Source organism: Zootoca vivipara, chromosome 10, assembly GCF_965207765.1.
Source record: "Zootoca vivipara chromosome 10, rZooViv2.hap1.1, whole genome shotgun sequence".
NCBI classification, from domain to species: domain Eukaryota; kingdom Metazoa; phylum Chordata; class Lepidosauria; order Squamata; family Lacertidae; genus Zootoca; species Zootoca vivipara.
This window is the reverse complement of record NC_142593.1, coordinates 61,271,854-61,291,728: the sequence shown is the minus strand read 5'-3', so window position 1 is coordinate 61,291,728 and position 19,875 is coordinate 61,271,854. Positions and strand designations below refer to the sequence as shown.

The 19,875-nt window shown below is 50.9% G+C and overlaps 1 protein-coding gene and 1 non-coding gene across 3 annotated transcripts in view; one reads left to right on the top strand and one right to left on the bottom strand.

Annotated features, from left to right (window-relative positions):
* Positions 1-18,765, bottom strand: part of IL11RA (interleukin 11 receptor subunit alpha) — a 127,297-nt gene extending 108,532 nt beyond the window's left edge. The window contains exon 1 of one of the 2 annotated variants that reach the window (XM_088653077.1): positions 18,516-18,765. The gene's annotated coding sequence lies outside the window, so the exon portion shown is untranslated. The remainder of the gene's footprint in view (positions 1-18,515) is intronic. The other variant, XM_060280406.2, reaches the window with a different exon arrangement.
* TRNAE-CUC (transfer RNA glutamic acid (anticodon CUC)) lies at positions 8,268-8,340 on the top strand. Its single transcript has one exon. It is a non-coding gene; the product is annotated as a tRNA-Glu (tRNA).
* Positions 18,766-19,875: the final 1,110 nt, after the last annotated feature.

Sequence of the window (19,875 nt, the reverse complement as noted above, 5' to 3'; positions counted from 1 at the left end):
CGAGCAATGGCTCTATTATCGCCTGTCCCCTTCCTCCACCAAACCTTGGACGAGGCAGAATGCATTATGCAAACTCACCATTTGCACAATCCATGCCCAGAGCTCAGAGCGAGGCTCCTTGGAAACTGCACTGGGGTCTCATTGTCACAGATTTCACATTGCCTCAGCCAGAGAGGGGAGGCGAGCGAGGGAGCAAGAGCAAGCAAGGAAGGGGAACCAGGCTGGGCGGCGTGCAAGCGGGCGAAAAAAGGAATCACAGAATGGCAGAGTCAGAAGGGATCTCCAAAGGTCATCCAGTCCAGCCCCCTGAAATGCAAGGATCACAGCTAAGGAATCCCCGACAAGCCCAGATTGGGGAGACTTTGGGAATGTAGGGCGGCGAGAGGAGCAGCCCGGGGGGTTACCAACTACAGTGGGACCTCCGTTTATGAACTTAATTCGTTCCGGAAGTCTGTTCTTACACCGAAAGCGTTCTTAAACCGAGGCGCGCTTTCCCTAATGAGGCCTCCCGCCACCGGTGCCCTTCCACCGTTCGGCTTCCGTTCGGCTTCCAGGGCAAAGTTTGCTAGCCAGAAAACCTACTTCCGCTTTTGCGGATGCGTTGACCGAATCATTCGTAAACAGGACAGCTCTGAGAGCGGGTTGCAATTTGATAAGGATTGGTTTATTTTGCGTTCCATTTTAATTTTAAACCACTCCAGGAGCTGAAAGGCTGGCCACAAATAAATAAAAAAGGAACAAAAAGACCAGAGGATCGCTGTATTCATATATACTATGAAGAAATAGTATATTCATATACTGTATACTATTCAATTTCTGAGCACTGTTCCTTACATAGTTGAAACAGTAGCTCTTGGGGAAATGAGGAAGGCATCAGATGGCTCATTTTGCAGGGGGCAAAACCAACCCCAATAACCAAAGAATCGTAGAATTGGAAGGGACCCTGGGGTCATCTAGTCCAACCCGCTGCAATGCAGGAATCTCAACTAAAGCACCCATGGCAGATGGCCATCCTAGCTCTGCTTTAAAAACCTCCAAGGAAGGAGAGTCCACAACTTCCCAAGGGAGTCTGTTCCACTGTCAAACAGCTCTTACTGTCAGAAAGCTCTTCCTGATGTTGAGTCACAAGCTCCTTTCTTGTAACTTGAAGCCATGGGTTTGAGTCCTCCCCAACAGAGCAGGAGCAAACCTCTTCCATGGGACAGCCCTTCTATCATATCACCCTCTCAAAAAAGCTTAAATGTGGCAAAAAAGTCCCAACCTCCTCAAACAGCTCAGTGGGCATCAGTGGTTTTTTTCTGGGGGTGCTGAAGGGTACACAGTACCAGCACCTCTCTCCCCCCCCCATGTCAAAAGTGTGGCATTTACTGTAACACCCTCATGATGAGTACCATCACCTTTTTTACTAAATGGAAATAAAATGTGAATATCCTGGGAGAAGGCGTGGGTGGCTGGAATCCTGAGGAGCTGTGCTCCATGCTGCAACATTTTGTTACAGGCCTCACTTGGGCTCTTCCAGGTCCAGCAGAGAAATGCAGTTCGACTGCTGGAGCCAGACGAGAACTCTTGGTTTCCCTTCTGCCAGCCCCAGCAGGCTTATAATTTCTGCAGGTTTTTCTACATGGTTGCCATATGCAAAGAGGAGAAAACCATGTGTGCACGCGGAGTTTCATTTTCCCGCAAGCAACAATTAGGAAAACCGCTTCCCAGTGCACTTGAAATTCCTGCAGACAGCAAGCTCCGAGTTCTCGGCTGGCACAGAAGCCTTCTGGTTTGTATCAGCAAAAGCCCAAACGCACAAACTGGAACAAGCCTGTCTGTGGATTCTTTTGAGATGCAGCTGGAGGCAGTCATATCAAACATAATTTGGATGGGGGGGGGAGGAATGGGGCTGCAGGGTGATCTCTTTCTGGTTGGGGGGGGAAGTGTTTTGTGATATCTGCACATTTCACACACAAGCAAATCATTTATCCTTGCCGTAAAAGTTTTATGACAAACTTTGATGCATAAAAGAAGAAAGAGAAAGAAGAATCATGTTTCCCTGCGGATGCCAAACGCTGCTTTTCCTCTGAACAGGCCTCCCCTCCGCCCGTTCCTGTGTTTTATTTGCTTTCATGATTTTACTCCTCCTCGAGTTCAAAGAAAAGATCTTGCCTCTTGCTCCCCTTTCAACATGAGAAGCCTTTGTAGCTACAGGGTCCATGTGGAAGCCATTTCTGCCCCTTTGGGCCATGGCAACTCTGCAGCTTGGCCCGGCTCAGTCGCCATAAAGAAGGCTGAGCACCAAAGAATTGATGCTTTTGAATTATGGTGCTGGAGGAGACTCTTGAGAGTCCCATGGACTGCAGGAAGATCAAACCTATCCATTCTGAAGGAAATCAGCCCTGAGTGCTCACTGGAAGGACAGATCGTGAAGCTGAGGCTCCAAGACTTTGGCCACCTCATGAGAAGAGAAGACTCCCTGGAAAAGACCCTGATGTTGGGAAAGATGGAGGGCACTAGGAGAAGGGGACGACAGAGGACGAGATGGTTGGACAGTGTTCTTGAAGCTACTAACAGGAGTTTGACCAAACTGTGGGAAGCAGTGGAAGACAGGAGTTCCTGGCGTGCTCTGGTCCATGGGGTCACAAAGTCGGACATGACTAAACGACTAAACAACAACAACCGCTTTCCACTTTGGTTTCTCCACAACCACAAACCCCGCAGGATGGCAATAAGGATCTAAGAAGAGTGTTGCCAGATCAGGCCACTGGCCCATCTAGTCCAGCATCCTGTTCTCACTGTGGCCGAGAAGATGCATGTACAGGAAAGCTGCAAGCAGGATCCGAACACAAGAGCGCTCTCCCCTCCTGCAGTTTGCAACAATTCATTTCCAGCAACTGTGCAGGCAGAAAACAGCCGTCCTAGCTAGGAGTCATGGATAGCCCCCCCCCCCGAATTTGCCGAATCCTCTTTTAAAGCCATCCAAGTTGGTGTCCATCGCTGCCTCCTGTGGGAGGGAGTTCCGCAGATTAACAATGCGCTGCATGGAGGACTTCATTGGCCATTTGTCTTGGATGCTTTAGTTGAGATTCCTGCATGACCCCAACTCTACAGTTCTATGAGCTGCCCTTATTCTTCCCTTTGACTGGGGCTGCCCACAAATTGTCATGTTTAGCCATTCATCCTCCTCTCTGATTTTAAGGAGGCCACCTTACACTCTGGGCAGCTTCAAACGAAATGGACACCTCAAGGGGGCTGCTTATTGCTTTATTTGTTTCTGGGAGAGTGAGAGCGATGAACTACAGCCACTTAGCATGTGAAAGACAGTGTGGTGTAGTGGTTGGAGTGTCGGAAATTTCCTGGACTTTTATATGAGGGGTCAGAGGCCAGTCTCCGCTGGAACCAAACCCAAACGGCCTCCAGGGTCCAGAGCCTTTTGTGGTCAGAGAGGCCGAGAAAAACCAAAACCGGAGGAGTTTAAAGCAAAGGAATAAAGCAATGAGATTGCTAGAGACAGAGGGATTAATACTTAATCGCTGAAGGGTCTGCAAATATTTTGAGGGCCCTGACAACTCATGGGTGACTTTTGTTGTGCGCAGAATGCAATAAGAGATAAGATTAGAATCCAAAGTCCTTTTGATCAACAAGATGACTCTGAGAAGAGCAGAGCTTAGAGAGAACAAACTGCAGCCTGAGAAGCCATTCAGCAGTAGGGTCAGAGTTAAACAGATAAAATTCCCCCCCAGAGAAATGCTGCTCAAGGGTGATGTCCTCCAACCTCTTCCTGCTCCAAGACAGACCTTTCCACCAACGAGTTGCAGCAGCCCTAGCCCTGCTCAGCCATCGCCACACGTCACTGCCTGGGATAACGCAGAAAAGTTGTCCCTGCAGAGCAAACAGCTGCGGGATGCGGGAAGGAGCAAAGTGACTTCGGGAAAGAAAAGGAGAAATGCTGGTTGCAGAGGAATGAAGAGGCTGCTCCTCTTTTCACTTCTGGAGAGAGTCAGGGGCCAGGAGCTGATACTAAGAGAGTGAGTAACTGGACTACTGCAATGCGCTCTACGTGGGGCTACCTTTGAAGGTGACTTGGAAACTACAACTAATCCAAAATGCGGCAGCTAGACTGGCGACTGGGAACGGCTGCTGGGACCTAAAGGATCTTCACTGGCTCCAGTACATTTCCGAGCACAATTCAAAGTGTTGATGCTGACCTTGAAAGCCCTAAACAGCCTTGGTCCAGTATACCTGAAGGAGCATCTCCACCCCCATCGTTTACCCCGCACACTGAGGTCCACCATCTGAGCGTCTTCTGGCGGGTCCCTCGTTGCGAGAAGGGAAGCTACAGGGAACCAGACAAAGGGCCTTCTCGGTAGTGGCGCCTGCCTTGTGGAACACCCTCCCACCAGATGTCAAGGAAATAAAGAACTACACAACTTTTAGAAGACATCTGAAGGCAGCCCTGTTATCAATATGTTATCATGTTTTATATGTGTTGGAAGCTGCCCAGAGTGGCTGGGGGAACCCAGTCAGATGGGCAGGGTACAATTATTATTATTATTATTATTATTATTATTATTATTATTATTATTATTATTAGTCAGAAAGTTCAAATCTCTCTTCTGCCAGGAAGAGCCAGGGACGTTGGCAAGCCTCAGTCCTTCCACCTGCAGAATGGGAGGTTGTAGTGTTGGCTTAGCTTATGGCAGCCTTCGCCATCCTGTTACCCGCCAAATGTTTTAGGGGTGTTTGAAATGTTTCAAACACCCCTAAAAGTGTCAGTGCTTTCCCTTATACTCTAAAGTGCCAGATATACCAACAGTGTCTTGTGCATAAAAATAAAGTGCATTTTGAAGGAGCAGGGGAAAGTTCTGTGGCTCTTGTGGTTACCCAAGTTGGCAGCCCCGGGAGGCCTCTTCAACCAGCGCCGCATTTTGCCAGAGGGCATCTCTGGAAAGAAAGGTGCCAATTCCCACTTCCCATTCTTGCCAGCAACACCTCGGAGCCACCAATATGGAGCCCAGCCATTACCTGCCAAGGGGGCAGGTTTTGACCCAGAAGGATCCAGTTGCCAATCGCCAACCAAAACCCACAGAGGGTCGAGGTGCACAGATCTTCAGCAGGCACGAGAAGATGCTTCAAGCTCTCCATTGGCAGGAAGCGCTTGGAGTTGCCCGCCGCAACTTTGGTCTAGACCCAACAGCCGTCATTCATGCGCCTGGAGCCTCAAGGGTTGAGGACTGAGCAGATGTCCATGAGCGAGGTCAACCTCACCCTCGGCATGCTCAAGGTCGGATGGCCATCTGCCAGGGATGCTTGGGTTGAAATTCTTGCACTGCAGGGGGCTGGACTAGAGGACCCTTGGGGGTCCCTTCCAATGCTACAATTCTCTGATTCAGCAGAACATCTGAAAGAGCTCATGTGCGCAGACAGCACACTTCACAGCAAGCCTTTCCCCTTGCGGACCAACAAAGTCCGTTCATCGGAAGCTCAGTGTCATCTACTCTGACACAATGGTTCTCCAGGGTTTATGTCCAGCCCAACTTGGAGATTATTAAGTCATTAATTGCATCTATAGCACTCTTTTTTCTCCAAGGCGCTCACTCAGTTGACCCGCACAACAACCCCGGGAAGTAGGTTAGGCCGAGAGGCAGTGACTGCCCCCCCCCCCCAACGTCAGCCAATGAGCTTCATGGCTGAGTGGGGATTCAAACCCTGGTCTTTCCCAGTGTCCTAGTTTGACACGCTAACCACTGTACCACACTGCCGGGGATGGAACCTGGGCAGGTGCTATGGCAGAGAGCTAAGGTCTTTCCACGAGATGCGGAAGGGACAATAGCCCAGAGAAAGAAAGAGACTGGATGCAGGTGAGTTGGGGGGAGGTAGTCAGGTTCTTAAAACCTTCAGCTGAAACACAGCAAGCTCTACTTGCGTTTCAAACATCTGGGCTACATTTAAAACCAGAAACAAAAAAACCCAATGTGGCGTCAAATATCCAATTTGCCGAAAGACAAGACGCAGGAGCAGGTGGTGTGGGAGACAATATTCAGCCTTTCCCATCTTGCATACTCTCACAAGCCGTGCCACTGGCTGGAAGGAGAAGAACGAAGATCCCTCTGGGGCATTCGCCAGAGAGTTTTAGGCCTGTAACAAATTAAAGCTTTTGTGGGGGACCATCAACTGCTTTTGGGGGCCTTTAGCCGATTAGCGGATTCATTAGCCCATTAAAAGAATATATTATAGTATTTCAGAGCAGGTGATACCCTGTTTCTCATATTTTAAGACATACCCATAAAATAAGCCATAGCAGGATTTTTAAGCATTCAAGGAATATAAGCCATACCCCGAAAATAAGACATAGTGATAGGCGCAGCAGCAATGCCGGCCGCGGCAGGAGGAGGAGGAAAAAAATAAGACATCCCTTGAAAATAAGCCTTAGTGTGTTTTTTTGAGGAAAAAATAAATATAAGACATGTCTTATAATATGAGAAACACGGTATATGGAGGACATTTCTATTGACTTAATAACACAAACAAATCACTTTTATTGAGCGCATTCCAGCAAGCAGGTCTGGGGCCCATTTGCTCTAATGGGAGCACCAGGCGCATTGGGTTGCATGCGCAATGTGGAAAACGCAAGTGACGCAACGTGTACAAACTGGTGTGCACTTAGGAGGCAGGGCTGACTCTGCCCCAATCTCCACACATCACGTGCACATGGACTGTTTGGTGTACACATCCCAAACATGCAACGTGGGACTCACAGAATCTTTTTCTTCTTCTTCATGTCATAAGCTGCCTTGAGCATGGTTCGAGCTATGGAAAAGCGGCATACAAATAAAATTACGCATGTATGCATTTAAAAAACACACACCCAGTGAAGGGCACTAAGCCTTTTCCAGGGGGCAAGACAGTGTTCCGATGTGCAGGCTCTGTGCGCTCAGAACTATGACCCATGGCACACCCTCATGTTCTTTGGACACCTGAACAGGACTCTAGAAGCTTACAGTCAGTGGACAATGGGGAACGGATAGGGTCCCAAGCTCAGCTCCTGCCAGCAATACAAATGTCTTGCTTTTAAAAACTATATCTCTGTCCTAAAAACCTTTAACAGCAATTTAATAAACGCAGCCTCATGATTAACATGTTTAGTGGCTCAGCTGGGAACAGCGCACACTCAGTCGGGTAAGCCCACATTTCCTAGACAACGTTAAACAAACAGGAACAAAGGGAGATGTTTGGACGGGGTTCCTGCTGTGCTAGAGACCTCCCTTCTGTTTATCCACCCCGGCTCACAGCCATCCTGCCTTCTGGAACTTAACACCCTCGCACACAAGGACATCTCTCTCTCTCTCTCTTAAAATCCATGCAAAAATCCAGAAATTGCAGCTGCTTTCACCAGACGCTCTGCAAGACGCTTCCACATTCCCAGGCCTTTGCAAATGTCACAGCAACGACTCACAGGGCACCTGCCCCTACCCCCAACAACGCGGAATCGTTTCCGTTCGTCACCAGTTGCCATCTAAAGCATGCACCGAAACAGCAAGGAATGCATGCAGTCGATTGATGCACCTTGCAGCATGGCTGAATGTGGCTCCCTGGTGAGGGAATGCTTGGCGGCAAATCTGGGTTTGCTGTTTTGTGAAATGGACTTCTTCATGCAGTGCATAGTTAATCCTTGGAACTCTCTCCTGCAGGAGGCAGTGAGGACCCCCCCCCAACCCGGATGGCTTTAAAAGATGACTACCGGTAGGCAAATTCATGGAGAAGGAGGGGACTCTAGTGGCTTCTAGCCAGGATGGCTGTTCTCTGCCCTCTACAGTCGGAGGCAGCAATGCTTCTGAATGCCCACTGCTGGAAAGGGCAGGTGGGAGAGAGGTCTGTTGTGATCAAACCCTGTTTACAGGCACCTGGTTGGTCCCTGTGAGAACAGGATGCTGGACTAGTTGGGCCATTGGCCAGATCCAGATGGCTCCTCTTCAGATTATGACAGGAGAGGCCAGAAGTCACCTTTCTCAACCACAGCAGTTCTTGAAACTTTTTCACAAACCACCTGAAAATGGCTGGTGGCTTTGTTGGGGGGGGGGGGTTGAATTACATTTTTTTTTGGAGTTCCACATTGTAGAATCAATCCAGGTTTCACTTCCGAATTAAATATGACAAAAGGTAAATCAATTTTGATTTTCTTTGCAGGGGGTCCGACTAGGTGAGCCTTGGGGATCCCTTCCAACTCTACGGTTCTATGATTCTAGGAGTCGCTGCCAGTCAATGGTGTGGCTCAGTTGGAAGCTCGGATCGCTCAGTCGGTAGAGCATGAGACTCTCAATCCCAGGGTCATGGGTTCGAGCCCCACGTTGGGCATAAGATTCCTGCATTGCAGGGGGATGGACTAGATGGCCCTCGGGAGTCCCTTCCAATTGTATGATCTATTGTTCATTGTGGAGTTGCTTCCTCTGTTCTTAGAGACCATCGGTCACTATTTGAGCATCTCTGCTCTGTGACATACACAGGGGGCCACACCAATGGGGAGCAAAATGGCAAAGATCCATAACCGAGGAGATCCATTTGGAGGGGCACTAAATTTTGGCCTTGCTCAGTTACTTGCTGAATACACAGGTAACATCTGACCAGTCACAGAGGAGAGGGGACCTGACAGGTGGCAGCTAAACTTCCTTAACCATCTTGCAAATTAAGAATGGTCGCAAGGTCTCGCAGTCCCTGAAGGCAGCGGATGCCTTTAGACATTTCTTTTGCCTGTCCTCCCACAAGAGATTATAACCATTTAAAGCGTGGAGGCATAAACCACAGCTGTCAAGGCATTGGCTGCAGTCCAGGGGAGTCAACAGAGCAAGGCCAGAGAATGTCTGCCTTTCCTCAGGGGTTGCAGCCGCAAAAAGGGCTCCAAGCTTAGACCTCAAGCGGTTTCTCCAAAGCACAAGAGGATCCTCCCACCAAAAGCATGGGGGGGGGAGAGAACGGGGCCGGGAGCAGGTCTGGGCGTTCTGTGGAGTCAGTAGCTAAATCAAAGATGTTTCTTTTAAAAAGCCAAACCCCACTTAATCTCAGCGCTGGCTTATCTGCAACAATTAGCGGCCTGGCCAAACAAGGGCTCCTGGGACATTCAGAAAATGTCTATCCGAAAATGGAATATACAAAGAGAAAGCAGTGTTGTGTAGTGGTCAGAATGAGGGACTAGGGGTCAAATCCTCACTCGGCCATGTAGCTCACTGGGTGTGACCTTGGGCCAGTCAGTCCGACCTGTCAGCCGGACCTACCTCACAGGGTTGTTGTGGAGATCAAATGAGGCAGGGGAGAACTGTCTGTATGCCGCCTTGAGCTCCTTGGGGTGGGGTGGGGTGGGGTGGGGTGGGGGGAGAGACAGGCTATAAATGCAACAAACAAACAAACACCATATTTTTTATTTAAACAAATTTAATTTGCTTAATTCCAGTTTTAAATTTCTGTATGTTTATACTACTCCAAAATCCCACAGACCCCTTGGACAACCTAAAAAGACAATGGGAGGATAACATAGGATATGAAATCAACCCTACCCAATGGACTAGAATGTGGTCGAAACCCCCCTTCAAATCTATATCAATGAAAAGAAAAGAACTCTCGTTGAAACAAACTTACAGATGGTACCTGACTCCAAGGAAACTAGCACTAATACGTTCAGGAACCTCATCGAAATGTTGGAGAGGATGCACCTCCATAGGCACATATCTCCACATGTGGTGGGAGTGCCCTAAAATCCAAACATTCTGGATGACATCCATGCAAGAAATCTGTAAGATAACTAAGCAAGTGCTAGATATTACCCCAGAATTGGTTTTACTAAATATCTTTCAAGATAACAACACTCACTCAGATCACAAAGAACTTATAATCCACCTATTGTCAGCAACAAGAAACATTATAGCCAGGCACTGGAGGGACCTGTCAGGGGTAAGCATGGACCAATGGTACCAAGTTGTATGGGAAACGGCCCTACTAGAAAAACTAACCAGTAAGCTGAAATTGACACGCGGACAAACAGAAGAAGACACCTTCACCCCAGTATGGTTCCCCTTTATCACTTATACAGCCCAACAGGACAACAACAAAAACTTACCGTCAGCATACAAATCAATATGGCTAACCTAATCAAAACATCCTCCCTCCCCACTCACACAAGAAACTGAAGATCATCACAGCCAACCGCAAATGAGCAATCGCACCCAAAGACGAATCCCGACCTCTCTCACCAACAGAGAAGCACGAACAAACAACAGAGAACCTGCACAAACCACGCGGACGCTGAACCCCTACACATATCACGAAAAACAGAGACATCGGCAATCCACCACACCCAACTCCCCATCCCACCCACCTCTTTCCCCCTTACTCATAATGTCTCAACAAGTAAAATTGATGTGTAAAAATGATGCATGAGACACTGCACTACCTTTGTAACCCACGAAAATCCTTAATAAAAATAATTATATAAAAAAAATTCTGTATGTTTTACAACAGGGTTGTAAATTCTTAGTGATAATTTCAGTGTTTTCTCTTTTTGTGAACTGCTCTGATGGGTTTTTTTTTCTACAATCAAGCGGTATACAAATTTAATTAAGCAAATAAACAAGCAAATAACAGGTGCCCCCCCCACCCATCACACCCCAAAGTGTGAGATAGGTTTGGCTAAGATAGCAATTGACTCCCAATCACCCAGTGAGCTTTGTGGCCAAGCAGGGCTTTGAACCCAGGCCTCCCTGGTCCAAGTTGGGCACTAACCACTGGGCCACATTGCACCATGCATGGTCTCATGCTCAGGCTTTGGTGAGTCTCCAAGAGGAGAGGGTTCTGACTTTGCTGGCAAGCGAATGGGCGAGTCAGGAATAGCCTGCAGAAATCTGCAGAGACTGAGAAGGAACATGGGGGAAATTAATCACACAGGTCCATCGCCTCATGATTTGTAGTAAGAAAAGGATTCCCAGCCACAACCACCCCGCCCCTTCTAACTCAGCTGGATGGCCTAGCTGCATCTGTGAGGTTGCATTTTCTCGTAGTACATGCAAGAGCAACAGAAGTGAGAGATGGATTGTTCAAGGTTCGAGTCCTACACTGCCAATAATTCAGTAAATGACCAGCCAAGTCCCACTGTCTCTCTTTCTCTGCCGTAATTCCCCACCAATGAAAATAGGGCCTACCGTACAAGCTTGTGATGAGGGGACACACACTCCAAAAGATTGCAAAGCATTCTGAAATTTAGAAGTGCTGTGTTGCTGTTTGGCTCACTTACTGGAGCCACCTCCAGATGAATCATATTCAGTCTTTCTTGGAGTCAACCAGAGCCTGAGGCGAAGAAGGTCTTATCTTGGAGAAAAGGGGTGGCAGGATTTGTTTTACTGCATCTATACTCCGCTTTTCCTTTAAGGTGCCCAAGGTGGGATGCCTGGTTCTCCCCGCTGCCACCATTTCATCATCACAACAACCCCGTGCAATAGATCAGATGTTTGTGGGAGGGGGGGGTATTGCTTGTTGTTGTTTTTATTATGTTGCATTTTTATACTGTATTTTTAAGTTGTGAACCACCCTGAGTTCTACGGATGAAGGGTGGCGCTGTGTACAAATTTAATAAATAAAATGAATAAAAATAACCGGGCTCAGGGACACTGACTGGCTCAAGGTTACGCACTGAGCTGCATGGTTGAGTGCACATTCGAACCCAGGACTCTGCAGTCCTGCTCTGACCACTACACCATACTGCCTCACACAATTCTACCACTTTATCCCCTAGACCTTGAGCATGGGTAGGCAAACTAAGGCCCGGGGGCCAGATCCGGCCCAAACTGCAGACGGTCCAGGATATTCAGAAGCATTGCTGCCTCTGACCCTCCAGCCAAAGCACAGCCACCTGACTAGTCCTATCCATCAACAGCCCCTCTCCTCCTCTCCCTGGCAAGAACCACCTTGGGTGCTGCTTTGCTGCCCCATGCCCCCCCCCCAGGGTGCTTGAAGGACAAGGAGCCGGGAAGGCGGGCAGATCAGCTGTAAATCAAGGCGGCAAGGCTTCCGATAAGGCTGAGGGCGACGGGAGAGGAAACTTGGGCGGCTTCCAATATTCTCCGGCCTCGGAGGGGACGGATGGCGGGCTGAGTCACTCGCTCCCTCTCCCATTCATTCATTGATTCATTCATGCTTCATAGGAGAGGCCAAGGGAGCCAAGGCCTCTGTCTCTCCCTCCCCGCCGCCGCCCCCCCATTCCAGCTGCCACAGCGAGAAGATTTTATTACAGCAAAGAGAAAGTTGCTTAACCGACGTGCGTCGCCATCCCTTCTTCCCATCCCGACCACCCTGGACATTCCCATGCGTGGGAAGAGCGGGTGCTATGCAGGGTCACCACCAAGGGGGTGTCACACACACGTCTGGGTCATCTCCAGAGCAACGGCCCAATTGGAAGCCCGCCGGGGCAGATTCTGCATCCTCAAACCAGTTCTCCCTTTCTTGCCACCTGCTGCTGCTGCTGCCAGGCCTCCCTGCTGGCCCCTCTCCCAAATCTCATCAAATCACAGAATTGCAGAGTTGGAAGGGACCCCCAAGAGTCATCTAGTCCACCCCGCATGCACGATGCAGGAATCGCAGCAAAAGCATCCCTGGCAGGGGGCCATCAGTCAAGGGCACTTCTCAGCCAAAGGAATGCAATTAATGATTTATTGTCAAAGATAACACTTAACAGTTGCTTCTACCGCTCTGGAGATCTGGGCACGCCAGCCTAGCATCTAAGCAGCTATTCCCAGGTCCATGCTCTATGGAGAAGTTGCAGGAACTGGGAACCACTCCCCCCTCCACCAGTTTATGTACCTTCCTCCGACAGTCTGTGCACACATAGCCAGAGACTATGCCTGCCTGCATGGAAGCTTCCCCTGCTCTTCCCTCTTCAGCTCTCTCCTGGTTCTGGGAGACAGGGGTGCTGGAGAGGGTGGAGAAGCACTTCACTTGCCTGGCCTGCCTCCTCCTCCTCCAGCTCTAAAGCTTCTCCTGCCTCTGATTCTACCCTCCCCACAGACCTCTGCCCCCGTCTCCTGAGTCAGACTCCAGCCCGCCTTCTCCCAAGGCATACTCGCCAGCGTCCTGCCACCATCCAACCAAGAATCTCCCATGAAAGAGAGTCCAGTTCTGGGCATCACAGTTCAAGAAGGATACTGACAAGCTGGAACGTATCCAGAAGGGGGCAACCAAAATGGTCAAAGGCCTGGGAACAATGCCTTATGAGGAACGGCTTAGGGAGCTGGGTATGTTTAGCCTGGAGAAGAGAAGGTTAAGGGGTGATATGATAGCCATGTTCAAATATATAAAAGGATGTCATATAGAAGAGGGAGAAAGGTTGTTTTCTGCTGCTCCAGAGAAGCGGACACGGAGCAATGGATTCAAACTACAAGAAAGAAGATTCCACCTAAACATTAGGAAGAACTTCCTGACAGTAAGAACTGTTCGACAGTGGAATTTGCTACCAAGGAGTGTGGTGGAGTCTCCTTCTTTGGAGGTCTTTAAGCAGAGGCTTGACAGGCAAATGTCAAGAATGCTTTGATGGTGTTTCCTGCTTGGCAGGGGGTTGGACTGGATGGCCTTTGTGGTCTCTTCCAACTCTATGATTCTATTAGAGTCCACCACCTTCGCAAGGAGTCCGTTCCACAGCCAAACAGCTCCTACCTCCAGCAAGTTCTTCCTAAGGTTTAGATGTGCCGGCTTGGGTTGATGATAGTTGTGATCCAAAACATCTGGAGGCCAGCGGAGAGATTTCATGGCTGACAACTGCTGCTAGGCCTCTTTCACCACAAACTCATCCCATCCTGAATCTGCCTGCGCTATTGGCCATCACACCTGGCAGCCACAACCAAATTCACAAGTTGCGAAGGCATAAACTGAGTGCTTTCTTGTTCTTAAACTTTTTAAACGGGGAGCCAGTTCACTGTCCCTCAGACACTGTTGGGGGCCGGACTATAGTTTGAAACAAATATGAACACATTCCTATGCACACTGCGTGGTGCACACTTTTGTGGTGCACAAAAAAGGAAAAACAATACAATATTTAAAAAGAAGAACGGTTTTAATCATAGAATCATAGAGTTGCAAGAGACCACAAGGGTCATCCAGTCCAAACCCCTGCCAAGCAGGAAACACCATCAAAGCATTCTTGACATATGCCTGTCAAGCCTCTGCTTAAAGACCTCCAAAGAAGGAGACTCCACCACACTCCTTGGTAGCAAATTCCACTGCCGAACAGCTCTTACTGTCAGGAAGTATTTCAATGGGAAGCCTGCTTTTGGCTAATGAGATGGTCAATATCTCCTCCCACCTGCTCTGCCGGGCAGTGGAATGAGGCTCCCCGGCCCCAAAATGGCCACTTCCCAAAGGGAAAGCGGTGGGCGGCCGACCTCCCCCCCCCATCCTGCGGATGCCTCACCCGAGTCGCTCGTCTTGTGCAGCGCAGCCAAAGGAATTCTCAGCCACAGACCAGAAAGAGAAAGAACGCAAAAGCGCCGGCGCACCTGCTGTGCGTGTGCAGTATCGCATCATCCCTCCTCTTGCACATGCACCGCCCCCCCTCCCCGCAACCAACCAACCACTTGCAGTATCAACGGATGCCGGGTGCACAGGTCACGCTCACGCACGGGACACTGTACTTCCTTTTGCCATAGACCCGTTAGACAGCAGCAGGTTCTGCAATTGCCAGGCGGGCCGGGTTCAGGACCCTGGCGGGCTGGATCTGGCCCGTGGGCCATAGTTTGAGGTCCCTGTCTTGGAGTGTCTCCCCACCTCACCCCCCGAGCCTACAGGCATGAATTTCACCCTCTGATCCAGACGCCCAGGAGGACCCCGCTCTTCATTCTGTCCACACCAGATGCAGAAAGTGCAGGTGCAACACAGATAGGTAGCAATGGACCAGAATAGCCACAGGTGACTCACATCACAAGCTTAAGGAGCATTATGCAAGGAAATGCTCCCTTCCCGAGCTCCATATCCAACGGTTCAGACAACTAGCAAAATTTCCTGCAGTACGAAGGGGTTGGAGAGAGGAGAGTGGCGTCCGATGTCGCCATCCTTGCAGCCTGGCAACAGACAGACAGACAGACAGACAGACAGACACACACACACACACACACACACACGTACATGTGTGATACATGTTGCTCATTCAAGGAGGGAAGGCCTTTAATCACACAAGAGGAGGAATTCTCCACCCTTGGAAGTCTTAGAAGCACATAAGGAGCGCCTGCTGGATCAGGCCAGCAGCTCCTTTAGTCCAGGATCCTGTTCTCACAGCGGCTGACCAGATAGATGCCTGTGGGAAGCAAGCAATGAGGGCATGAATGAAAGAGCCCTCTCCCCTCTTGTGGCTCCCAGCAACTGGACCAGTCAAACCTCACATCCTGAACATCTCCGTTTTGGAACGTTTCAGCTTCCGAACGCTGAGAACCCAGAAGGAATTGCTCTGGTTTTTGAACATTTTTTGGAACCCGAACGTCCGACGTGGCATCTGCTTGAGTGCAAGAAGCTTCTGCAGCCCATCAGAAGCCGTGCCTCGGTTGTTGAATATTTCGGAAGTCGAACGGGCTTCCAGAACAGATTATGTCCAACAACTGAGGTTTGACTGTATTCAGAAGCATTGCTGCCTCCAACTGTGGAGGCAGAGAATACAGCTCTCTTTTCCATTAATTTGTCTAATCCAGGGGTCAGCAACCTTTTTCAGCCAGGGGCCGGTCCACCGTCCCTTAGACCATGCAGTGGGCCGGACTATATTTTGAAGGGGAAAAAATGAATGAATTCCTATGCTCCACAAATAACCCAGAGATGCATTTTAAATAAAAGGACACATTCTACTCATGTAAAAACAGGACCGTCCGCGGGCTGGAGAAGGCGATTGGGCCACATCCGGCCCACGGGCCTTTGGTTGCCTACCCCTGGTCTAATCCTCTTTTAAAGGCATCCAAAGTCTTGTGGGAGTGAGTTCCATAGTTTAACTATAGGTGATTTTTTCATTCCCAGGACCTCTGCAGCATTTCCTCCTCTACTGTACTGACATTCCTTACTCTGGGGCCACGAAACTGAGCAGGTTGGGTTGCCTGACTTTGCATTACAAGGATATCAGGGAATAAAACCCAGGAGGGGGAAAAAGGAGGCACAGAAGGAGCAGAGCAACGGACCGAAGCCCAACCCTGACAGGCTCCACAACTCCACAAGGTCCAAGCAAAAGCAGTTGTCTCTGGGAGAGGCGTGGAATAAAGCACAGGGAAAGAGAGGCTCTGCTCCCACCAAACAGCAGTGGGAGCGAATCTTGGGCACATGATTATTGCCCTTTGGAACTCCCTGCCTACTGATATCAAGCAGGCACCTTCACCGTATTGTTTTTGGTGCCTACTAAAGCCATTCTTGCTTTGACAAGCCTACCCAGAAGCTCAGGAAGTTGATGTGAGCTTTAATCTGTTTGGGTATGTTAACGTTCTGCAGGTAAACGCCATGAATTTTTCTTGATGGTTTTTATCTTTTTGTAAACCTCTTTATGAGGTTGTTGCTTTTGTACAATCAAGCGGTGCACACTTATTTCGTGAAACAGGTAATAAATAAGCAAATAAATGATAAATAGTATTACTACTCAATTCCCTTCCCCAAAACTCTTGCAGGATATGAGATCATAAACCTTCCCATTTTGGAGATGAAAGACACAGGCTGAAATGAGCAGATCAGGCTTGAGGAGGGTTGTGGCTCAGGATTGGGGGGTGGGGGGCTGGAGGAAACTCCCAAGGGCCAGACGGAGACCCCTGGGGGCTGCATTTGGCTCCTGAGCCTGAGTTTCCTCGGCCCTGGAATTGACATGCAAAATGAACACCTTGTGACTCTTGGTCAAGTCCTAAAGTCCACAAAGGTTGGACCACACACAGACACTCCTTAGGTCAAGACTCCAGCCAACTTCTGCTCTCACTTGCTGGCCATTAGGGCTCTTTATCGCCAGACACCAGATAGCCTTGTGGCCTGCTAGCACAAAACCCACAGGGTGCAGTGTGTCCTCTATGGAACGGCAAAGAACCATCCAGAAAACTCTCTCCCCACTCCCAGACCTTCTTCAGAGGTGAGTGGGGGTCCAGCAGCGGACACTCAAAGATGCCTGTCACCGAAAGACAACCCGTAGATCTACTCTTGAACCTTCCTCCAAAGCAAACAGCCGCCTCGAGATCGGGGCCACGCTGTGTCCCTGCGGCAGCCATGACTCCTGGCGTGCACGGAGAAAGATTTGCACGCCTGTGTGTGCACAAGTAAGTCACAGGCCTGGAAGCCTCTCGGAGAGATTTGCAAGTGTTTGTGTCTTGAGTGAAGGAAGGAAGGGAGCAGATCTCTAAATAATTGTGTCCTCAGAGTTTACCTTTTCCTCTGCAGTTCCCATCACAATAAATAAAAGACGAAGCATTTCTCAATTCCAGAAAAAGGGGGGGGGGACGACATGGACTGTCTGCTAAGCGGTGTTTTTGTTGTTAGGGCTCAGTTGCTGCCCCTCCCCTTCTGACAGTCGCACCAGGGACCCAGAGAGTTGGCTGGCTGGCAAAAGGCCCCCCCCCTTCTGCTGCGTCTCTCCCCCGCCCCCTCCCTTCCTCCTGCCTGGCATTTTACGGGCAGTGAGCTGCCTATTTCTCTCTAGTAATAAAAGTTGGGTTGCCAGCTGCAGCTGCTGAGCGGGAGATGGGGGGGGGTGGAGAGAAGGGGGGGAAGTGGCTGCTTACTCTGCAAGGGCTGCTGCCAGGGAGGTTGGAGAGGGCAGACAGGCAAGACCCCCAAGGCCTTTCCGGGGTGCAGAGCAGGGGCTCCCAGGGAGGGGGGGGCAGAAAAGAGAGAGAGAGAGAAAGTCTCCTCCCTCCCCCCCCTCACGCTGCGGCTTCTGCAGAGCTGTTTACGGGTCCTGCCGGGCAAGAAGTTGGCCTTCTCCACTGCGTCTGGCTGGCCAGGACGGCGTAAAGTCCTGCCAGGCTGGGATTTCCATCACCCCAAAACTCCATTCCAGGCCACACGACAAGTCCAAGATAAAAGGCCAATGGGGTGGGGGGGGGAGGAGAAAGGACTTTTCCAAGGGGAGAGGCGTCTGTCTTGCTCTTTTATGGGTCGGGAGAGGTGGAAAGGAGCACGCTTGGGGAGGGGGCATCTCTATCCGGGACGGGGGGTGGGGGCTGGCTTGAAAAAGTCCTGCGTCTCCGAGAGGATATCAGCCCGTCTCTTGGCGGCGACACGCGGCAGTAAATAGGCAGTGGAAAGTTTTTTTTTTCCTGGGAGGGAGAGTCTCGCAATGTCTCTGCCTCCGGACCGGGGGGGGGGGGCGTTTGGACATAACTTTCAGACTGGGGGCCTCCCTTAGGATGGGGAGGGGGCTTTTCCTTGGGGATGGGGGGGCAGAAGGAATGATGGCTGGCTGACTGGGAGGAGAAAGCGCAGCCGGGGAACGCGACGCGCGCTTGGAGAGGTTCCCGCTTCCCCCGGTGCGCCCATCCCGTCGCCGCGGGCCTTACCTCGTCCTCCTCCTCCGTGGTCCCGGGGCTGCTAGGCGCGCATGTTGGCCGCGGCTGCCCGCGCTCTGCTGCCTCCGGCCGGCCGGCGGAGGGTGCCGGTGTCTCGGCTCGGCTGCCTCCGGCTCGCTCGCTCGCTCGCCCGCGCCGTCCCGCCCCGCGCTGCCGCCGCCGGCGCGGCCAATCCGGGCGGGCGAAGGCGGCGTGTCTGGCGGAGGAGGACCGGCCAGTCCCCGCGGAGCGAGCGGCGGCTCCTCTCCGGCTGCCTACCAACTAGCTGGCTGGCTAGCTAGAGGGGAGCCCGGACGGGTGACTGGGCGCCTTCTCACGACCTGCGCCCCGAGACGCGTTTCCGCGGGCGGATTGACCCGGGGGCTTCCAGCCCGGGCAGCCCTCCCAGCTGGCACGGAGAAGGGGGCGGGGAGACAGAGAGCGCATCACGCGTCGGAGGAGGAGCGTTTCCCGACGCGTGTTGACTTCACGCGTGGAAAGGAACGTCGGAACGCGGCCCGGCGCGAGCAGCGGGCGGCAGCAGCGGGCGGAGGGTGGTGCGATTAGAACTGCCCAAGCGAGGAAATGAAGGGATCGGTTTTGGGGGGTCCCGGCTGGTCTGGGCAGGGAATCTGCGACTCTGGGGAGATCGAAGCCCCTTCCAACTGGGGAGTTCTTCGTTTTTTGGGACGAAGCAGCTCTTTGCTCCCGGGTCGCCCAGAGACCTCGAAGCGAAGACGTGAGGGGGCTCTTCTCTTGCGCAAGCCCGCTGCGCAGGGGCCCAGCTCTCCGAAGCGATCCTGGGCCTTTCTTGCCAGCCCTTCTTCTCTTCCAATGGGATTGCGCGGGAGAACATCCCCGATTCCGTTTTCTTCTCTTGGTTTATTAGCAGGCCCTGGAATCAGTGGAGCAAGCAGCCCCGTCTCCCCGAATTTGATCTAATTGTAAGGTAAGATAGCTGGAAATTGAAGCCTCTCACTTTATCTTCATTGAAGAGACCCCAAAATGAGGACAACCGTTGAGAACCTTCAACCTGAGTCAGGATACAATCCTTAAATCCACTGGGGAAGGAATGATATACAGTATAGGCCAGGTATCCCCAAACTGCGGCCCTCCAGATGTTTTGGCCTACAACTCCCATGATCCCTAGCCAACAGTACCAGTGGTCAGGGATGATGGGAACTGTAGTTCAAAACATCTGGAGGGCCGAAGTTTGGGGGTGCCTGGTATAGGCAGACCAGCCTTCTTCCCCCAACCGGGTGGTATCTATATTTTGGACTACAGTTCCCATCAAGCCACTGTGGTAGCTGGGGACTGATGGGAGTTGTAGTCCAGCGCATCCCAAGGGTACCGGGTTGGGGGAAGTCTGACT